Here is a 12207-nt window from a genome sequence, read left to right on the forward strand (position 1 = left end):
ACGTGGTGCGGGCCCCCCTGGGGGATATCATCAATTTGTCCCTTGGCACCGGGATATTCCCAGGGGAACTGAAGGAGGCAGTGGTGCGTCCGCTCTTAAAGAAAACATCATTAGATCCCTTAGATCTATCCAATTACCGCCCGGTCTCGAATCTTCCATTCCTGGGTAAGGTGATTGAGAGAGCGGTTGCTGAACAGCTTGGTAGGTTTCTGGATGAAACATCTGCTCTAGATCCATTCCAGTCCGGCTTCCGCGCTGGCCATGGGACCGAGACGGCTCTGGTCGCCCTAACAGATGATCTCCGCAGGCAGCTGGATCGAGGCGGGTCGGGGCTGCTGATTCTTCTAGATCTGTCAGCAGCCTTCGACATGGTCGATCACGAACTCCTGGACCACCGCCTTGCCGACGTGGGGATCCAGGGCACAGTCCTTCAATGGCTGCGCTCGTTTCTCTCTGGTCGGGGACAGAGGGTGGCGCTTGGGGGGGAATTGTCATCGCGCCACTCCTTGGTGTGTGGAGTGCCTCAGGGTGCGATTCTCTCCCCGATGCTTTTTAACATCTTTATGCGCCCCCTCGCCCAGCTTGTCCGGAGTTTTGGGCTGGGCTGCCATCAGTATGCTGATGACACCCAACTCTATCTGTTGATGGATGGCCATCCTGACTCGGCCCCGGACACACTGGCGAGATGCCTGGAAGCTGTGGCTGGATGGTTACGTGGGAGCCGGTTGAAGTTAAATCCTTCGAAGACAGAGGTCCTCTGGCTGGGCCGGGACGATATGGGATTGAGGGGGCAACTCCCATCTCTTGCGGGGGTGCAATTAGTGCCAGCACCGTCCGTTAAGAGTTTGGGTGTAATCTTCGATACCTCCCTCTCTATGGAGGCGCAGATTACAGCTATAACAAAGGCGGCATTTTTTCATCTCCGCCAAGCTAAGCAGTTGGCCCCTTATCTCTCTTGCCCTGACCTAGCCACCGTGATCCATGCGACGGTCACCTCCAGACTGGATTATTGTAACTCGCTCTACGTGGGGCTGCCCTTGAGACTGACCCAGAAACTCCAGCGGGTGCAGAATGCCGCGGCGAGACTCCTTATGGGGTCTTCGCTGCGAGATCACATTCATCCAGTACTATACCAGCTGCACTGGCTCCCGGTGGAGTACAGGATCAGGTTTAAGGTGCTGGTTTTAACCTTTAAAGCCCTATACGGCCTAGGACCCTCGTACCTACGGGACCGCCTCTCCTGGTATGCCCCACAGAGAAACCTACGGTCTGCAAATAATAACATCCTCAAGGTCCCAGGCCTCAGAGAGGTTAGGCTGGCCTCAACTAGAGCCAGGGCCTTTTCGGCTGCGGCTCCAATCTGGTGGAACGCTCTGTCACAAGAGACTAGGGCCCTGCGGGACCTGACATCTTTCCGCAGGGCCTGCAAGACAGAGTTGTTCCACCAGGCCTTTGGTCAGGGCGCAGCCTGACTCCCTCCTCTGGCAACCTGCACAGAATATTGCTTAATTGGTTGCCACTAATTTAATTTGATTTTAATTTTTATAATGAATATTTTGAATGTGTGATTATTTGATTATTTGATTATTGTTAGCCGCCCTGAGCCCGGCTTCGGCTGGGGAGGGCGGGATATAAATAAAATTTATTATTATTATTATTATTATAATGTTCAGCACCAACCCTCCCCATATCTGTTGTTCATGTTTTATCATAGCTGGTCCCTGCTTCTTTCCCAAAGCTTGCAAAGTGGCCGGGGTGGGATGGGGAGCTTGGAAACAGTGGCAGAGGCTTCACCTTTCAGGTCCATGTGCTAATGTGAAGGATACATTCATGCCCAGAAATACCAGAAATGGAGATTGCCAGTGCCCTTCAACTTAATGGATACAGCAGCATGTGTTTCAACAAAAGCTTTTCCATAGTCCGCCCTGCTCCCTTAGAAACACTTTTGGAACACCCTTTCTAGGGAAAATAGGCAAGACCAATCATTGCTAGTATTCAAGAGGTATTTAATAGCATTTGTATTCTATTCTCTATTTGGCTTATCATAATGTGCTGTGCTTTTTATTGCTGCTTATAAATTAGTATGGTTGATGGGGTATTTCATTGTTGTTATTACATTATATGTTTTAACATTTTGCAAGCCACCTTGTGAGAGCAATGTGGCCTGAAAGGCAGGTTAGATTTTTTAAAGAAAGAAAGGGCAGAATTCAACAGATTGCCTTTGGTTCCTGCTTTTCTTGGTGAGTATATTAAGGTAACCAATCAGTGAAATGTCACTATCAGCCAAAGCCTGGTTGCAAGTAAGGCACCTCCTGTTATGTACCCATCTGCACCAGGCACAGCAGAGACTAAGGACTTTTTTCTCTTTCATGCTCACAATCTCTTTAGGTTTCCCTGCACATATTCCTTGGGCTCATAGGTATATTATAGAGCACAGCGCAGAGTAGTCTGCTCTAGGCAGCAGGATCTGCTCTCATGAGAAAAGCATTTGAGCATTTCCAGAAGAGCAAGCAATGTGGGGGGTGGGGATTCCTCCTGGGGGAGATGGAGCGTCTTTGAATGTATCCATCTCGCCCACAGTATGAAAACGGAGTGAAATCATGTTATCTCAGTGAGCTGTAAAGCCGCAGCTTTGACACTGAGAGAACTGGCATAATTGGGAGGGTTCCAATATGCTAACCAAGCCTAGGCGCTGGTAGCTTTAGTGTGTCTATGAATGACATGGGGGGGGGGGGAGGAGCAGGACTATATATGGGGAATTGACACATATCTTGAGTGCCACCACATTCCCATAGGGGAGACTGTGCTGGGTAACAGAGCTATGGGCCACTGCCCTGACTCCGGGTTATTATTGCAGGAGATAATACTGTGTCTAATAGGAACATACTGTACTTTTGATAGCAGGCATCTCCCTGCTCATATGGCCACCATAGCTCTACAGCTTTTGTTTGTACAATTTAAATAGTTCTGAGCATTTAGTATCTGCTGAACAGGCTTTAAAGTAACCTACTTCTGAAGAAGTGTGCATGCACACGAAAGCTTATACCCAGAACAAACTTAGTTGGTCTCTAAGGTGCTACTGGACTATTTATTTATTTTTTATTTTGACTACTTCCATTTGTTACATTATAACAAATGGAAGTAGTCAAAATAAAAAATAAATGGTTAAGTGCCCTGCTGTGTGCAGTCCCAGCATGCAAGTTTGACCCACAGTGGGTAGCAGACATGGGTCTTGGGCTTCTTGAAGCTGTCCTGGGCTTCTTTAGGAGGAAAGGGAAGACAGAAATTTGAAGGAGGAGGGGGAAGGAGAGGGGAGTGGGGAGAAGAGTCCTCTTCACATATTCCAGCCATTTACGGTGTGTAAATTTCCAGCATAAGATTGTCGCCTTGCACATGGGGTTGTACTCAACTAGGTTCCTCTGCTGAAAGAAGGCTCTTTGTTCCACCAGACATTGTCACTAACAGGCAATGGAGGAGCCAATTTCTCCCTGGATTTCTCTTTCCTTCTGAAGCCCCCTTTGTTCGCACCCACATCTGCTCCTTTGGAACAGTGTGGTAGGCACACATGAGAGACTGCAAAAGAAAGAGGGAAGGTATGAAAATCACACACACAACCTTCCATTCACAGAAGTCTCTGCTGGATCAAAGAGCCATCTATCAGCCAAGGGACACAACTGGTTGCAGCACATAAGGGGGTTAGAATTGTTCAGTTGAATCTCTGATCTGGATCTTGTGTAGGGATTAATTCTCCCCACCACAATATTAAGTTTCAAAGCTTATTACTGCAGAATAGTCTTAAATACTAGTTAGAATATGATAAGCCTTACAAAATAACAAAGCAACATTGCAGACAAGCAATGGGTTCAGTCATCTATGCAGTTCCTCTCTCTGGTCCCAAGTTTGTTCATCATCTTGTTCATGAGTAGGCCTGAGGGCCGGATCCAAATGTGTCCTTTTATTTAAAATGCACCTCTGGGTTTTTTGTGGGGCCTGCCTGGTGTTTTTACATGAGTAGAATGTGCGCTTTTATTTAAAATACATCTCTGGGTTATTTGTGGGGCATAGGAATTCGTTCATATTTTTTCCCCAAAATATAGTCCACACCCCCCAACAAAGTCTGAGGGACAGTGGACCGGCCCCCTGCTGAAAATTTTTGCTGACCCCTGATCTTGTTCATCATCATCATCCTGCTGCTGCTGCTACTAGTAGTACTAACCATCTCCAACAAAAAACCCCAAACACATGGGCTTCTCAGGTTTCAGCTTCCCGCTGTGAGAGCTTTGCAGTTTCTGTTTTCTCCTGATGAGTTGTCAGGTGGTTTAGCTCATTGAAATGGAAAAGTACCACCCTTCTCTGCTGCTTTTGCCATAGTGGAACCTCCAACCCAAGGCAAACCTTCCCCCTCTACAGCATCCCAAATACAATGCATTCAAACAAAGCCTTTTATCTATATTAAACTTATAACTTTAACAAGGCTGCATGTGAAGTTTCAACCAGACCTCAGTTTAGTTTGATTCTGCTTTTAGGCTGACACAAATGAGGTTTTCTGTTTTAGAACTCCAGTTGCATCATGGGTTCTATTCCCTCCACCACCATTCTTTAATCTCCAGTAATTGCGCTATCTCTCCCTCTCTCTGGCCCTGTGTGTATGTGAGTGTGTGTGTGCAAATCCTCACACAGCGTACTGTTTCTTCATTTGTGCAATTGTTCAAATCAAGGCAAAGACAAAGGCGAGGGGGAATCAAACAACCACATAGCAAAACCACCCAGTGATTGCTTATTTTTCCTTTTTTCTTTTTAAAACATCTCATTATACTGACTGTTGAGGGCTGAATTTTTGACACAGTGCAAACCTCTCTTTTCTAAACAAAGGTGAATTGGTATTTCACAGAATTTCTGCCAAAAGAAAAAAAAAAGAAAATCACCCCTCTTTGGTCCAAAGCAGCCCACAACATCATTTATTGTCAGCTGGACATTATTATAGCAATATAGGTTCAATATATGTGCAGCCCATATGATAGAATCAGGGACTTGTGTAATTAACATGCATTGTGGACATGCTCCAATAGCTACAGGGCCCTTGGCTCTTATGCAGCAGAACAACATACTTATTGGGAAAGGGTTCAGAAATGTATAAAGCTGCTTTAAAATGTTTACAAGGAAGAGGGAAGGTGGGATATCAATATTGGTGGTGGTGGAGATAAATGGAAATAAAATGTGTGGGTGGTGCTGAAGTACACGTTTAAATAGATACTAATGAAATGTCCTTATTCATGATGTATAGGATGAATGGGGAGTGGGCATGTATGTTAGGGATCTTTGCATGATATCTCTGTTTGCTTAGCATACAAATATACTTCGGACTCTCCACCATGGGATCCCCAAGTACATCATTTCACTTTACAGTGAATGACAGCCATTCATTTATAGGGAGAAAGTAAAGGGATTGCTGCTCTGCCCTTTGTAAAAAACATAATCATTGTTATTATTAAACATACTAGACACTTGTTCTCTAAAAGGCCTCTAAGGTGCTTACATTTAAAAATATATGCATACATATGTTATTCCTGGGGTGGGGAGGAAAAAATAAATAAAACATTAACCACTCATACAGCATTTCATGCAACATATAAAAACAAAAAAACTGTGCCCCCATAACAATTAATTATTAACAATTAATAATGCAAGCCACTCACTATCATGACCAAATTTCTGGATTTTGGTTGATGGCACCTCTGTTGTTCTGCAGGCCTGTAAATAGAAAAAAAGAAGACCCCAAATATGAAAATATGCTATATTATGTCCAAAGTGTGTGTGAGTGAGTGTGTGTGTGTGAGAGAGAGAGAGTGAATAAACAATACAGGTAGGAAAATAAGTATAATTGGGGCTTTTTTCAGCTGGAACTCACTGGAACTCAGTTCTGGCATCTCTCAGGTGGGCACCATTGCCATTCTAAGAGAACGAGGGAGGTGTTCATGGCAGCTCTTTTTCTAGAAAAACAGCACTGAGTATAATACACAATACAGTGGTACCTCGAGTTACAAACACCTCATGTTACAAATGCTTCAGGTTACAAACTCCGCTAACCTGGAAGAGTTGCCTCGAGTTGAGAACTTTGCCCCAAGATGAGAACAGAAATTGTGTGCTGGTGGCGCAGTGGCAGCAGCAAGAGGCCCCATTAGCGAAAGCATGCCTCTAGTTAAGAACAGTTTCAGGTTAAGAACAGATCTCCGGAACAAATTAAGTTCGTAACTAGAGGTACCACTGTAAAAGACAAGAGTGCCATAATTATTAATAGCTGTGAACCTGCTACCACATGTGATTAATAATTAGAAGTCAGAATTCCAATTATTAGAATATATTACTGGATTACAGATAGGTCAAACTTATCCTGGAGCCTGTTAGGGGAACAGCATGCAACCAGCCTGGCTAGTGAAGCTTCTGCTGGAAGCTCCTTATTCATACTCCATCGTGGAGCATGTCCCTGATTGTTTCCTTTCTAACAACTGGGGGAAATCATTCCGATTGTGAGATCTTTGGAGACTTGCAGGTTTTGGGGCCCCCCACAGGCTTTTCCCAATTTGCAGCCTAATTTTATCCAAACAATTAGATCAGAATGATAACTGTTAAGTTGTGGGTGAACATATCAGACGACACAGCGATTCTTCAAACAGCTCTTGTTTATTCAGAGGCCAGAACAGAACTGAACTGAAGAGCTCAGTCAGCCTGCTTATATAGAGCTCCAGTACAATGTTACTGTAGCAACTTTCTAAAACTATCCAATCACTGAACGTCACTTTCGATCCTTCATTTACATAACTATCTACAGTATCCCCCTGCTAGCCCAGGGTGAGAACTTCAGTACATAACAATAACAAAACTGAGACATCTGGTTGGCCACTGTGAGAACAGGATGCTGAACTATTGGTGGGATCCAGCAAGCTCTTCTTATGTTCTTAGCCTTTATTTGTCTGTTCTGCCTCCTGTGAGGGAACATCTTGTGGTTCCTCTAGACTGCACCTTCCCAGGATAAAGGCCTTTGACCTTACAGATCATCCAGTTCCTTATCAAATGGCACTTTTGTGGCTTCCCCCTTCTCTCACCTGAGCTGGGCTAGGAAATGCTAGTGATGCAATCAGAGTTCTAGTGCATGAGCTGCTTGAGAAATGTTTAATTCATCTTTGGAAATCCTGCTGTTAAATTCCCTTGATTCACTCAGAGAGATAATAATGCTCTCCTTTATAAAGGGAAACCAGAATCTGATTGTGTCTTTATCATTCTTTTAATTGTGACTTTTGTTCTTAAACAAAGGAGTAAGGATGAAAGGAAGCAGAGAAAAATATATATTTACATAAAAGTAATTCCAATAGATGAGTGAAATCAAACGAACCAATTTACAAGGCAGGAAAGGTTACTACTGATTAAATGCCCTATAATCTTGAAAATCTCTTTGGAACTCAGCTTGCTCTGCTCAGCAGTTACTGAAACAGAAATAGCTTCATGGTTTAAACCTCCACATCCTTTTAAAGCTATTAAAATGGCTCTTTTATGCACTTGGGAAATGAGTAGTTTACATTTAGATTTGTGAGAAAGGGCCTGGAAGAAAGGTATTATTACTTTTGTTGTTATCACCACTGTGTATACCATTTTCAACATGCAGAATCTTTATAACTTTTTGTTTGTTGGTTTGTTTATCCTCACAACAATACCCAATATCATGTCACTTTAATTTACCTTTTCGCAGATAGGGAATTGACCAGCCCAAAACTACCCACTGAATCTTTGACTGCATTTAAGAGTTGCAGTCCTGATGTAATTCCAGTACAGGTAGTCAGACCTCATCCCCCACCCCAGTTGTATCTAGTTTTACAAATCTCTGATGGAACTGTGTAGGCATTCACTGCTTATTGGATCCCTCAGACATCCACCTCCAAGAGCAAGATAGGACCTTAGCTGAAAATGTGATGGGAACTTTTCTAAGTGTGCCTGAGTGAGATGTGAGCCACGAAGATACAGACACACCCACACCCAAAAACTGGAAAAGGAAACCTTAATTTATTGAAACTAAATAATAATAAGAAGAAGAACAACAACAACAACAATCATCATCATCATCATCATCATCATCTTTATTGTCATTGCCCCCTCTCAGGGACAACGAAAATTACTTGGCTGCTCCATCCACCCAGGTAGGGCACTCCACACAAAATCAGAACAACTATGAAAACACTAATTAAAACAATACAGTATAATACAGCAAGGAAGATTAGATGACTTTCAAAGTCCAGGTTTCCTATTCAGGGCCAAGATCGCTCTGGAGAAGAAGCTGTTCTTGAGACGGCTCGTTCTTGTCTTCATCGTCCTGTATCTCCGTCCCGACGGCAGGAGCTCGAAGAGACAGTGACCAGGATGCAATGGATCTTTTACTATGTCCAGTGCCTTCCTATGGCACCTTGTGGCATAAATCTGCTCTAAGGTGGAGAGTGGGCAGCCAACAACGCTCTCTGCTGCCTTCACAACTCTGCACAACCCCATCCTGTCCTGGGTAGTGCAGCTTCCGTACCACACACATAAGCCATAAGTGACCACGCTCTCAATGGCACAGTGATAGAAGGCAAGCAGCAGTTTCTGTGGAAGATGGTTTTTCCTTAGGATTCTCAGAAAGTACAGTCTCTGCTGCCACAGTGTAGTGTTGTGACTAAATTATGTGTGGCGGCACAGGCATACATAAAATTGCAGGCGCATTTGATTATAATTCTAAGACATCCATTCTAGCCTGGATAATTTAAGATGCCCTGTGCTAGGAGAAGGAAGATGGGAGGGTTGGGAGTATGGCAGTGTGTCATACAAAGTCTCAGAAAATAGAGATAGAGTGTTAAGATTTAGCTTTTTCTGGCTAAGATTGAGGAACTCCTTGACACTAGAAGGAAACAAATGGGTGGAAAAGAGAGCTCTTAGCCGGAAGCAGTACAGTATCCCATGCCTGCAAGGTTCTCCCTCCCTCCCTCCCTCTCTCCCTCCTTCCCTCTCTCTCAACTTAAAACCTGAAGCGTCAGAAACCCCTCTCTAAGGTTCAAAGTCCCTAAGTCCCATTAAAGCTGTTCTTGTGCCCACAGAGCAAAAGAGCCGAGGTGGAGCTCAAAAGCCAGCTCTAAATAATTTGAAGACTAAGTACTTAGACACACTTTCAACTCTTGCTGTTTATAAGGGAGGGAGGGGTTTTTGGTGACATCAAAAATCTGTATTTCTTTAATGTAGTCAGACCTTACCAAGCAGTGGGGGGAAAGTACTAAAATAATCCACATCCACAGGTCTTGTCCAAGATATTCTGCGCCAGAACAGCAGACAACACTCTTCTGTGCAGACACACACATGTCAAGGTGCAAAGAAGCCAAATCTGCTCAAATTATTTTGGCTTCTGAGCTATAAAATTCCACATGTGTTTCTCCCTGAGCATAAGAAAGCAGTAGTTTGTATCTAGTGTGCACTAAGTAAGAATCCTTTCCGCATAAGGATTCCTACTTGCTCAGTGGCCGTTCTCCCTCTCCTCCCTCTGTGTGTCCCCTAAATCTGTTCTGAGGTTTTCTACCAAGACTCTGGAACAGATTTTTTTTTTGGGGGGGGGGTACACATACCAGATGAGGGGAAGGGGTGAGTCTGTGCAAGCAGGAATCCTTGCACTTGTGTGATGCTTGCTTAGCACTGCATTGGAAACAAGCCAATAATAATAAATTAAATAGGCAGCCATTTCCTACCCTTTAGATGACACTAATGTCAGCTGTCTGAGGTAGTCACTTCACTCTTCCTAATTATAGGACCAGCCCTGCATACCCACTTAAAAATAATTGCACTTCTGGCTGAATTTCATAGGTACACTACGCAGCATTATGAGAATGAAACTCCTATAGGGAAAGACTGTGTATGCTCATTGTCTTTGGAATGGAGCTCCTAAGGCTTTCATGTCAGGAGTGCATTTTCTAGGATCCTTGAGAAAGAAGGATAGTTCACAACATTCAGGCTTTTAGCATGAGTACTGTGCTATAGAAGCCTTCTACAATTGTCCTCCCTGCGTTTAGTCCCTCTCCTTTGTTTAGCTAAGTTCCCTCTTTACTAGGTAACTTTTGAAAAGGAGGAACCAGCCAGGCCGCAACTCATTGATTTATGAAGTGGGGAAATAAATCCCGGAACCATTCAAATTACAAATTTCAGTGTCATCACTAGGCCCAGCATCTATTTTATACTTGTTGTACAGGTTGAACTACGTTTATGCTCAATATCTGAGCTCACCTTTCAACTCCAGATGACCTGAAACTGTCTTACTTGCCAGTTAGGTCATCTTGCAATTTTTAAAATTCCAAAAAGTTTCACAACAATTTTTATTTTATGTTTTTTGCTAATAAATGCACCAATTTGTTACCCAGCACAGTGACACTTTCTATTGATGTACATACAATTTATAAGTGATGTTCTCATCAGCCCACTGACTACTGAAGCAGCCATTTGAATAACAAGCAATTAAGAACTTCATTAAATGATGCCACTCCATTGAGGCAAATACCATAGAATATAGCAAGTGAAGGAAAGTATGCTCAGCAACTACTTTGAGGAAGGATGTAGTGGGGATGGTTCAGTCCAATGATATAGCACTGCCTCCAATCTAATTAGTACCTTGTATTTTTGTCGCTGGCATCCACCTGTCTCAAGACTTCATGGGGTTGAAGTCAAACCACTGTGTTAGCAGCACCGAAATGACCTCCCTTGGCGGTGTGTATGGAGGTCCTGGGCTGCCCAGACAACAAGACACCCCTCACGGCGACACTGATGTGGCCCAAAGGAAAGCTGAGCAATATGTTTGGCACCAGCTTGGCTCCAGGAGTTGCTGGAAGGAGGCATACAAGGTGCCATCCAACCATCTTAGGGACCTCAACCCAGATTTGTGTTGGGTTTACTCCTTGGGCTTTTCTTCTCCTGAATATATCCTGCAAGACAGTGGAGATTTAGGATCAGAGTTTTCCTTTTCCTAGATGGGCTAACTTCCCAGGTTTTCCTTTGTCCGCAGACAGCTTCCGGATCATGTGGCCAGCATGACTAAGCCGCTTCTGGCAAACCAGAGCAACACATGGAAACACTGTTTACCTTCCCTATTTATCTACTTGCACATGACATGCTTTCGAACTGCTAGGTTGGCAGGAGACCAGAGATATTAGGCCTTATGATCTCATTTCTGCATACAGTGGTGCCCCGCAAGACGAATGCCTCGCAAGACGGAAAACCCGCTAGACGAAAGGGTTTTCCATTTTGGAGGTGCTTCGCAAAACGAATTTCCTATGGGCTTGCTTCGCAAGACGAAAATGTCTTGCGAGTTCCTGCGGTTTTTTTCCCTCCCCCCCCTTTTTCTAAGCCGCTAAGCCGCTTATCAGCTGATCCGCTGATCCGCTAAGCCGCTTATCAGCTGATCCGCTAAGCCGCTTATCAGCTGATCCGCTAAGCCGCTAAGCTGCTAATAGCGCTAATCCGCTAATCCGCTAATAGGGTTGCTTCGCAAGACGAAAAAACCGCAAGACGAAGAGACTCGCGGAACGGATTCTTTTCGTCTTGCGAGGCACCACTGTAATAATAATAATAATAATAATAATAATAATAATAATTTTTATTTATATCCCGCCCTCCCCAGCCGAAGTCGGGCTCAGGGCGGCTAACAACAATAAAACAGTACAAAAGTACAGCACAAACAACACTCTAAAATCATTCATTATAAAATTAATTAAATTCAAGCCACTGGCCACCATTGGGCCAGAGCTCCACGAAGATTGCAAAGGGAGGGAGTCAGGCTGTGCCCTGGCCAAAGGCCTGGCAGAACAGCTCTGTCTTGCAGGCCCTGCAGAAAGATGTCAAGTCCCGCAGGGCCCTAGTCTCTTGTGACAGAGTGTTCCACCAGGTCGGAGCCACAGCCGAAAAAGCCCTGGCTCTAGTTGAGGCCAGCCTAACTTCTCTGTGGCCTGGGACCTTCAAGATGTTTTTATTTGAAGACCGTAAGTTTCTCTATATACCAGGATATAGAATCATAGAATCATAGAGTTGGAAGAGACCACAAGGGCCATCGAGTCCAACCCCCTGCCAAGCAGGAAACACCATCAGAGCACTCCTGACATATGGTTGTCAAGCCTCTGCTTAAAGACCTCCAAAGAAGGAGACTCCACCACACTC

The 12207-nt window shown here is 44.3% G+C and overlaps 1 protein-coding gene across 7 annotated transcripts in view; it reads left to right on the forward strand.

The window, feature by feature from the left end:
• Positions 1-12207, forward strand: part of SHISA6 (shisa family member 6) — a 289917-nt gene that overhangs the window by 134085 nt on the left and 143625 nt on the right. The gene's annotated exons all lie outside the window — the stretch shown is intronic.

The sequence above is a fragment of the Podarcis erhardii genome (genome assembly GCF_964252035.2).
Source record: "Podarcis erhardii genome assembly, chromosome: 2".
NCBI classification, from domain to species: domain Eukaryota; kingdom Metazoa; phylum Chordata; class Lepidosauria; order Squamata; family Lacertidae; genus Podarcis; species Podarcis erhardii.